Source organism: Equus asinus, chromosome 23, assembly GCF_041296235.1.
Source record: "Equus asinus isolate D_3611 breed Donkey chromosome 23, EquAss-T2T_v2, whole genome shotgun sequence".
Taxonomy (NCBI): domain Eukaryota; kingdom Metazoa; phylum Chordata; class Mammalia; order Perissodactyla; family Equidae; genus Equus; species Equus asinus.
In genome coordinates this window covers 17,702,942-17,713,345 of record NC_091812.1, presented here as the reverse complement: position 1 = coordinate 17,713,345, position 10,404 = coordinate 17,702,942, and positions in this window count along the sequence as shown.

Sequence of the window (10,404 nt, the reverse complement as noted above, 5' to 3'; positions counted from 1 at the left end):
TGACTCTCCAGCTTTCTCGTTTACTCTTTCCACATTCCGCACGGACCATAACGAGCAGCTGTAGCTTCTCCACTACCCTGTGCCTGTCTCTCCCCAGCCTTTTGCATGTTCTGTTCCTGCTGCTCAGAATTCTCTGCTCTGGCTTCAGAGTCTAAAGTATATCCTGTAGGTCCCAGCTTAGACATAACTTCTTCCAGAAAGACCAGCCTAACCACACAAGTTCAGGTGAGATGCCCATCCTCTGAGCATCTTTTGCCCACGTCTCCCAGCGTCCACCCCAGGCTGCTTGCTTCATCAGTGTTCATCCTCAGGTCCCCACACCAATGACCCAAGACTAAGGCTTGACCAGCAGGTGAAGCAAGCAGGTTCAACGAACAGCCACAGTGAGCAGGAGCCTCATGTTTACATGAAGAGGGCACCCTTGGTCCGGTGGTGTAGGGGTTAAGTTCATGCTCTGCTTCAGCAACCTGGGTTTCGCAGGTGTGGACCTACATACTGCTCATCAGCCATGCTGTGGCGGCGACCCACACACAAAATAGAGAAAGACTGGCACAGATGATAGCTCAGGGACAATCTTCGTCACCAAAAAAAATAAAAGAAGTGGGCACCCTTCTCGTGAGGATAACTCAACCAAACTGTCCCCAGCACCATGATCCCCAGATGGGCCTTTCTGTTCGTTTGTTTGTTTTGCTGAGGAAGACTGGCCCTGAGCTAACATCTGTGCCCATCTTCCTCTATTTTGGATGTGGGAGGCCTCCACAGCATGGCTGACAATTGGTGTAGGTCCACACCCGGGATCCAAACCCGTGAACCCAGGCCGCTGAAGCAGAGTGCATGGAACTTTAACCACTCAGCCACTGGGCCAGCCCACCTGATGGGCCATTTTTGAGACTCTTTCTTCATAAAAAGAAGTCATTGGGCTGTAGTTGCTCAACGAGCAGTGAGCAGAAGTGGGAGGAGGCTGGGTCAATTCTAGATTTTTCATGATAGTAGAGAAATTATCCTCCCAAAGTTGGTCCAACCCCCCCCCCCCCCGAGAGGAATGGGAAGGCTGCTTCCCGTGCTCTGACAGCAGGGCCCTGTCTCCTACCTGGTGCCTGCTCCCCTCGCTTCTGCCTGGGGGTTTCCTAGGAAAACATTGTGTCCCCAAAGCAAGAATCAACTGTCTCCAGTCTCCCTCTTATGAGCAAACAAGAAACCCAGGCAACGAGGCAAAAGTGAAATAAGATGCAAAAGAGCACAGTTCTCACCAAGAGGCCGAGGGACTGCAGAGCAGCCCACACACCTGAGCACCGGAGCAGGCCTGCCAGCCCAGAGTCCTGGCCGGGAGAGGCCGACCCACCGCTCTCAGACCATCCATGACCCCAGAGAAGACCCAACCCCCGAGTCCCCGAGCCCCGCACGGACTACATCAGGGTCTCGCCCATCTGCAGATGAGACCACCGTTCCCTGCGGAGAGGGGACCTCGCTCCCACAGGCGCAGAATGAGTGACGGCTCTGTTCCTGCTCCTCCTGCTCCACACCTTCCTATGACAGCATCTCTTCTGGGCACTCTTCCCCATGAGAAGGTGGGAGGCCGGGGTAGGTAGGGGAGATCTTTGCAACACCTGTTCCCCAGTAAACAGTAGAAGAAAATAAAACACAGGGAAGGAAAAGCAAAGTCAAAGGAAAGGAGAGACAGACGACTTGTTTAACCCCATACATGCCATTCACCGCAACAGCTGTTTCCATTCATTGTCTTATCAATACACACAACCATCTTCTTAGGTGGGTATGACCCTGTATTACAAATGAGATGATTTAAAATCAGAGAGGCTCAGTAGTTTGTCCAAATCACACAGCAGAGACAGGAAATCCTAATAGGGTCACCTTTTTTTTGTTTTCTCCTCTCCATTCTCAGAAGACCCCTCCTCTTCCCCTGCCACCAGCTCACCCACGACCACTCAGGCTCCTGGCTTGCAGGAGTGTTCATGTCGGTTTGACAAAACACAGGAGACAAACTCACTCCGGGTACAGTTCAAGCTGCAAAGCTTTTTGGAATGAGGAGTTAAAACTCACCTTTTTCGAATGATTCAATTCTGAGAGAAACAAATAAAAAACAGAATTCTTTGGCTGTGGTCTGTTGAAATATCTGGACCCCTTTCCCAGCATGTGACACCATTTTCCTTCCAGACTTCAATGTTAAAAATAGCCTGGCAAACCCTTTGAACCATTGTCTCCTTAAACACAATATGGATTGTGTGTGTGTTTACTGCTCTGAACAAACGCTTGTGACACGAGGCCTGCTGCCAGGCTGTTCCAGTGGCCTGACGGATGCCAAGGGGGGTCCACAGACTACCCGAACGCACATTAAACAGACACGCCGCACACACACACGTACCCAGGCTGCTCCTATGTGGTGTGCTCATTCAAAACCAGCTGCTAACACTCTTCTAAGCAACTGTGAGGTGACGGAATTGACCCAAACTCCGCACGAGGCCCCATTTTCTCTGCGTTCAGAGCCCTGATCAGGCCGAACTTTAAGAATCTGCCATCTTAAAATGTCTAACTGCTTTTTGGTCTAGAACATTTGTTCAAGGAAGATCCACTCGGACGACCTTCCTGGCTCTTGAAAGCGAGGCCGTGGGCCCCCTCTGCCTGGGGCCTCGACAAGGCCCTCGCCTGCAGACCCACTTTCCCTGCGGAGCAGGTGTGAGAACCTTTGTTACGGAGCCAGAACACCTCCTGGGAGCACAGGGATGGGGAACTGACCTGAGTCTTTCAGGGTCACCATGTCAGAGCCTCCCAGTGGGACTGGAACATTCCGGCCGCGGTCAGCCGGCTGGACAGGAATAAGAGCCCCAGAGGAAAACAGACGTTTGGCTGGTAAGCTCAGCTGAACACTAGGATCAGCTGGCCAGGTGGCCCTTCCCAGCCAGGGGCCCTGACACAAAGCTGGCGGAACCTTCTGCAGAGTGTGTAAGCGGCTTCCCTAGGAGCACTGCGGAGGGCTGCCGGGGACCTGAGCGAAGGGCTCGTCACAGCACCAGGCAAAGGGACAGCAAACCTTGAAGGACAGTTTTTACGGCAAGATGATGCAGCGCAATAACAGGCAAAAGAACCAGATTCCCCAGATCTCTTTGTTTCCGCGGGGTGGGGACGAAAGGACTGACGTTTGGAAACGGGACTGAACAAACCCCAGGTGGCAGGGATGCTCCGAGAAAGGTCCTGGACATTCTGTAGGGTGGGCGAGTGGGTCACTGCGGCTCACTGTGCATGTTAGGGAACAGGAGCATGTCTGGTCTGTGCCCAAGCTGGTGAAGCAGGTCGTTCAGACTGCTCCCTGCGCCTCACACTCACGCCAACGTGGAGACAGCAAGCCAGGGGTGGCCCTGTGCCTGGACTTATGCCCACTCCCAAGTCAGAGCGCTGTGCCTGCTTCTGGGGAAAGGGATGTGAACCGCAGAAATGAGCCCACTGAGGGTTGCCGGGTAAAATATGGGATGTCCAGTTACATTCGAGTTTCAGATTAACAACAAATCAGTTCTTAGTGCAAGAATATCCCAAATATATCTGAAATTCACGTTTAACTGGGCGCCCTACCTTTCTGTTTGCTAACTCTGGGACCCCAGCCTCACGGTGAACCCTGCCGAGGGCCTCCTGTAGCAGAGGAATAGAGCTCTCCTCCTTCTCTGAGCTGGAGGGAGGGCTTGCGCCAGCAAGGACCAGGGTGGGAATGGGAGTGATTTTTTTGTTTAGTCAAGAAGAGAGGAGGATATAAAAGAATTGAGGCCTTAGGGACATAAGTTTGAAGACCAAAGAGGCCCACAGAAGCTGTGGACTTGAACTCCCACCATTCTTTGTGCCCTGCTAAGCCCAGGGCTGCTTAATGATCTCACCCGTTACACTTTTTATCCCTTTTCTCCCCAAACTTAAATCAACAGTAGCCAGGGCAAGTCCCATGTCTGGGCTCTACAGTCCCCTGCTGGCTGCCCCTGGCAAGGGTCCACACCCAGCCATTCCCACCTGCAAACGTCCCCGTCCACCCCATCTCCACAGCAGAGATGACCAAACAGGTGGAGTGGCTGGCCCTCCGCCAGAGCAGAAGCAGAGTGAGTGACCTGAAGGTCCCCAAGGCTTCAGCACATGCACCCTGTGGGTAGCTGTCACTGCTGCGCCTCCCCTTGGAGTCCGTGGGCCTGACCCAATGCACCAGCTAGTTCAACTGGTTTTGAGCATCACCATGCCCACAACCAGCAGGAAGTAGTGACCACAGCAGAGCCTGCCTGAGTCCCTGCTAAGGCAACAGGAGAGCCCAACCTGGGAGTCCAGCCCCACAGCGGCCTACTCCAGGCCCTAGTGGCCCCAGGGCCATTCACAGCTGCAGACCACCACCAGCCTGTTCTCTCCTCCTGAGCCACCCTCACCTACCCCCTCTCCCAAGGGCCCCAGGAGGGGAAGAGAAGCCCAAAGTTTAAGTGACTTTAAGGAACATCTGTCTGCTCCCACTTCCCATCTCTACCTGCATCCCTGCAGGGATGGGGACCTCACTCCTCTTGGTCAGCATACTCCACCTCCAGTCATTTTCTTACATTGAATCCAAAGCCATCAGTGCTCACACCTCCAACCAGAACCCACAGGGGCCGTCTGGAGCCAGTGTAACCCTTCTGCTCCATGACACTGCACTAATTTATTGAGCGGTTCTCAACTCTCTGGAGGCATAAGCATGAAGTTTTATTTTTCTCCAATGATTAGTTTCAGTCATACTGTGTCAAATCTCCCATTTCCTTCCCTTGATGTTGAGTCCAGACCATGGATTTAACCTCAAATTTGATTTAAGCCGCATTTTCTCCCCTCTTCAAGTGCTAGCCTGAGGAAGACCTCGAATGCGGGGAGGGGTTTGAGCTCCTGGTCAGCTGAGTGACCTCCTGCTCTTGGGCAGCACTGCTCCAGTGTGCTGGGGGAGGAGCAGCGAGAGGGAATACGTGAGTGCTTCTGTAGGTCACTGGGTCCCAACCCCTTCCTGCCTCTGCTTCTCAAGCTAAGAGTTAGGGACAAGGTCTGGTCCAGCAGTAAACCTCTCTCTTGGTTGTCCCAGCTTCTCCAGCCCTCACTGGGGGCTGTTGGCGCCCTCTGGGGGGATGTTTCAGGAGGCGTGTGTCTGAGTCCTTCAGAGGGCCCTGCGGGTCCTCATGGCACAGTCGCCTGCAGTCTCTCTAGCGCCCTCGGGTGGTGCCACCACTTTACATCCCATGGCCCTGGGGTAGGTGGGCCGTCCGCTGGGCAGTGCCCTCCAGTGGGGCGCTGGAGAACCATCTGGAGCCCAGCTGTTTCCACAGCTCCCCTCCCTGGGCCCAGCGACACTGATGCATCACTTGGCCTTTCCATTGACTCGGGAAATTTCGTTCACGGGTAATCGCACACGCACTGGAGGCACCGGCATGGCCACACCTGGCAAAAACAGCTGGAAAATTCCACTTTTTGATATTAAAAAGTTAAGATGGCCAAAGTCACTCCAACAAAATGGATCACTGTAGAAGATTCAAAAACCAAGGAAAATGAGAATGCGTGACAGAGAGCTACCGCGTTGTGCAGTTTTCTACAAAGAGCGTCGGCACACTGTAAATAGCGCCACACAAATACGGACACAAAACTGGCTGAGCTAGTGGGGCCCACCCGCATCAGGCACCTTCCAGACCACCCGGCCGTCACAAAGCACAGCATCGGGCGGCTCCGCCATCTCGTCAGAATGTTTCTCTCTCTTTTCCTCCAAAACCAAACTAGTATTCCACGCTTAGTGTTAATCACACAGAAAGCCTTAAAACCCAACCCACTCTGCACAGTTGGACTTCTTTAAACGAGGAAAGTGTGTTTTCCCCATTCTCATACTTTCATAACTCAAAAGGAGATGGAAAGAAACGTTCAGTACACTGGCAAAAAATACAAAGCATCCCTTTGAAGCTGCAGCCAAACACGTGAACGTTTAGCTCCAGCGACTGGAGAGGAGGTCGGGGCCGTGGAGGGACCGAGCCACACGGGGAGCCGGGCGCCCGGCATTTGTTCATTTTCCCTCCTCCTCTTCTTTTTCTCCATTTTCCTCCTCTGGATTAGTTTCCTGTAGCTAGAGATTTAACAGATTAAGACTCCTCCAAAGTTAGCAGATTAAAACAACAGGAATGTGTCATCCGCTCCTCTCCGTCGGAGGTCGGGGCGCAGCGGCCCTCCGGGGGGGCTGCAACCGCACCGGGCAGCAGACGCGGCGCCCGCGGGGCTGCGGCGCCCGGGGACGAGCTCGGCCTAGCTGCGCGCGGACTCCCGTCCGGGGGACCCAGGCCCCTCCGCTGCTCGGCGCCGGGGTCGTGCCGCGTGGCCCCCGCCGCGCCCCTCCGGCTCCCCTCCCGCCTCGGCTCCGGCGGAGTCCGCCCTCCTCGGCTGCCCGCGCGGCTCCCTGAGACACACGGCGCCCCCTGGAGAAGCCAGGACAGGGTCCCTGCTTGAGGGTCAGCGGGCCGGCGACCCTGGTTCCGTCGGCAAAGCCCCTTCACAGCAGGACCTCGATTAGCGTTTGAACGACAGGGAACGGGGATCCTGGGGGCAGCGACACTTCCGCCTGCACTCTCTCCTCCCGCTGCCCTCTACGAACTCGAACTCGCTTTCAGCTTAGTTTTCTTCTTTGCATGATGGAGATCCGAACATTGTAACACAAACCTCCCCTCCCTCCCCCTCCCGCTTTGAGGGGCGGCGGGAGGAGCGCGGGTGCGGCGGGAGGGAGGCCGGGGCCGGGCGAGGCGGCCGCTCCCGGAGCCGCTGCCACAGCTCAGCGACGGGAGAGCCCCGGAGAGGCTCTAACTCGGGACGGCTGGTCCCTGGGGGACGCACGAACTCGCCGTCAGCTCGGACGACGCCCGTCCTGAAGTCCCCCCCCGCCACCCCCCGGCTCCGCGCGCAGAGCCCCACTCAGGAGCACGCTGCGTCCCCGTCTGATGGGACCGGATGCGCGCGGGGACAGCTCCCAGCTCCCGCTCCGTCCTCGTCTAACCGGCCGGGGTGTGCGCAGGGCTGGGCCCGCAGGGTGGCCAGGGGACGAGGACCGTCCTGAAAACAGGCGCAGTCTCCCAGACTCCCCACGCCGAAGACGCCGAGGCTGAGAGGCTCGGCTCGGCCACACGCGCATGCACACACACCGCACACACAACATACGCACATAGACACTGCAAACACTCAACATACCCCCCATACGGACACACCACACACCACATACACACATACCACGTACACACCCCTCACACACACACACCACAATACCACATACACACGCATATCACATGCACACACGCATACCACGCCACTCACTCACACACACCTCTTAACAGAAGATCAGCTGGAAACTTTCAGATCAGGAAAACAACGTGCAAAAATGGTACCATTTTCTCACAGGACTGGGTTCATAAGGAATTCCTTCTAAAGACAGGCGCTTCTCTCCCGGGAAGCGCCCGTGCCCTGAGAGGAGGACCCCGCAGCCCCGCACGCCCCGCGGCCTGTCCAGTGAGAAGCAGCTGGCCCTCGTGGGCCCGCCGTGTTTGTCGTCAGCTCTTCAGACTCGGGTGTAGACAGCCCCGCCCGGAGCTGAGGGCCCTGCCTGCTCCCCAGCCCAGCCCCTGGTCACAGAGCCAGAACTTTCTGCTACTCAAGTCTGGATTCGGCCGACATCCACGAAGGAAGCAGAGGATGCTGCGGGTCCTAGAGAAGCTGGGGAGCGCATCCCCGCCCTGGGCGAGGGCCGGCGCGGCTCCAGGACCGGGCTCTGCGCAGACGGAAGGGTGTGCGGCGCGGTCGGCCTACTACGCGGTCGGGCCTCCGAAGGGCACAGGAAGCCGCGCCAGTGTAGCCCCGCGAGGACGGGGAGACTCCCCAGGGCTCCCCTCCGATGCTCTCACCGTCCTTCTCATCTGCATCCACGGGGCCTTGACAGCCTTGCTGAGCGTTCGTCTCAGAAAAGCAACTGTGAGCCCTCAGCCAAATCCAGGGTGTGCTCCCCTTGGGACTCAGAGAGCCAGCAGTGGCGCAGCAGGTGCTGACCCAACTGGAGGGGACGGGGGTCAAGGCTCCCACTGTCCTTCTGGGGGACAGAAAGGAGGCCGCCTGCCTCGCAGATTCCCCAAAGGTGAGCGGGACGCGGACTCTGGCCTGGAAAAGAAGGCAAGGGGTAAGATGGGGACAAGCAACGGGAGCCGGAGAACCTGGCTTTGTTCTTCCTCTCTTCCCCCACAGCCTCCCTTTTCTTTCTTTCCCTCATCAAAAACTGAGTGCGAGGCCTGTCAGTCCTGCTTAATCAGTGCACAGACGCTAATCCATCATCCTTTCCCAGTGCCGCTAAGAGGGCTTCTGGAGTTTTGGTTCTGAGGGGAGTGAGCTATGTTCAGTGTGAGATTAATAGTAACAATAATAGTAATAAAAACAAGCTGAAGCCCTGCTTCGAGCACTTGACACAACATTCCTCCAGCCACCCAGCAGCCTACATGATGGGGAGGCGCTCCAGTCCCCTGCCGGGGTGCCATTAGCCCGCTGCTCCCCCCGCCATGCTGCGTGACACACCCCGCGGGAACTCGGTGGCCTTCAACAACCAGCCCCTGTTCGCAGCTCACGGGTCTGCAGGTTGACCCTGGCCGGCTGCTGTAGCCTGGGCTCAGCTGCGCGTCTCCGTCTCGCTTCGCTTCGGGCTGCTCCTGAGCTGGGCCGGGCTCCACGCGCATGTGCGTCTGCTTGGGGCCGAGGCCGCAGGGGCAGCAGTTGCCCAGGGCACTCTTCCTCTGCAGGATCACCACAGGGTAAAAGACAGGCCACAGTACCCAAGCACGTTAAGTCCTCTGCTCACCTCCAACCGCAGGTCAGAGTCCAAAGCACGTCCCATGGAACAGGCCACCTTCAGTGCGGAGGGGGAGCAGACTGGCCCACAGCTGGAGTAGAGGGAGGGGGCGTTTGCCAGCGATGACCCCAACTGTTCCAGAGGGGCAGCCACCCTCTCTCTGTCAGAACCACCAGGAGGAAGTGTCTGTGTGCACCGTGAACTTGCCAAAGTTGTGTGCTAGGCCACATGGACCTAAGGTGATGCGACTGCCTGAGGTACCTTCTGGTTATACACGTAACAAAAACCAGAGACACCTATCTTCTACATGTTTTAACAGATAAACTCGGGCCAAATCACTGAATCCAGAACTCAGGGACCTTAGGATCTTTCTATTCAAAACTTTTATTTTATAGGCTGAGATGCTGAATTCCAAGGAAATGATACCGAACCTGAAGTGAGTTCGCTCACCTGTTGCGCAGCAAGCCAATCTCTGACACCAGGTGTAGTGGAAGAAAGTAGGAATTTTATTTTTGCACAGCGCTGAGCAAGGAGAAAGGGCAGCTAACGCTGAAATCCCAAACTCCCCAAAAAGCTACAAGGAAGGGTTTTTATTTGGTGCTTTAGGTAGGGGAGGGGGAGCATACAGCCTTGCTGGTCGGAGCTTTCCTACCAGCCTATCTTTGGCCTTGAGACACTTGGAGAGAGGAGGGAGCCCGTGACCTTGCTGGTTAGCAGCTTTCCCACCAGCCTGTATCTCTTTGCGGGAGGAGATGATCCAGGTGCTTGTCCTTGGTGGAGTCTGTCTCCGTGGAGGATAGTGGATTCTGGAGCCAGGAAGCCAGAGAGTAAGCAGGGAATGAGTGCTGTGGTTTTAACCCCATATATGCTGGGTTTAATGTGGGGAAACTGATATCAGGGTCGATATCAGAAATGCGCCATTTGCGGAGGTTTGACTGAGGGCCATTGAGTAGACACGCTGGCTCCTGTGCAGGTCCCTCCACTTCCCCAGGCTGCCTCTCCTCAGGGGGTAATCAGCACATTCATTAATCAGGAATTTGTTTGCAGATGTGGTAAGAAGGAAAATTGTCACTTTCTGTGAGTCCTGCTAGCCTTGGAGAAGTTTGCTCTGTGGCAATATTGATCTAGCCTAGCCTCCTTAGTTGAAAGTTCAAGATCCGCAAGTTGCATGTGCTTGTCAGATTCAAGCACATGATGTCTTAGACAGAAGCAGGAGTAACTCTGGTGTGCTTCTGGTTGTCCATTTTCCCTTCTGGGCTCCTGGAGCAGGCTGTAGCTGGCCCTGGCTTGGAGGGAGGGTGGGTCCCGTTTCTGAGGGCTCCTGGGGGACTTGTTACCCAGAGGCAGCTCGTGGCCAGAGGGAGCTGAGGGTCAGATACAAGCTCACCCCCTAAGAAGAGAGTTGAGAGGCAAATCTGAGAAACCCAATTGGTTGTTGGATCTGAAAGTGAATCCGGGGTTTATGCCCCTCCAGTCCTCGTTATCTAACACATAAAGTTAATCCCGTTACCTACTAGTTTAAGACCCATCTGTAGCTCCCCACTGACCTGTGGAAACAA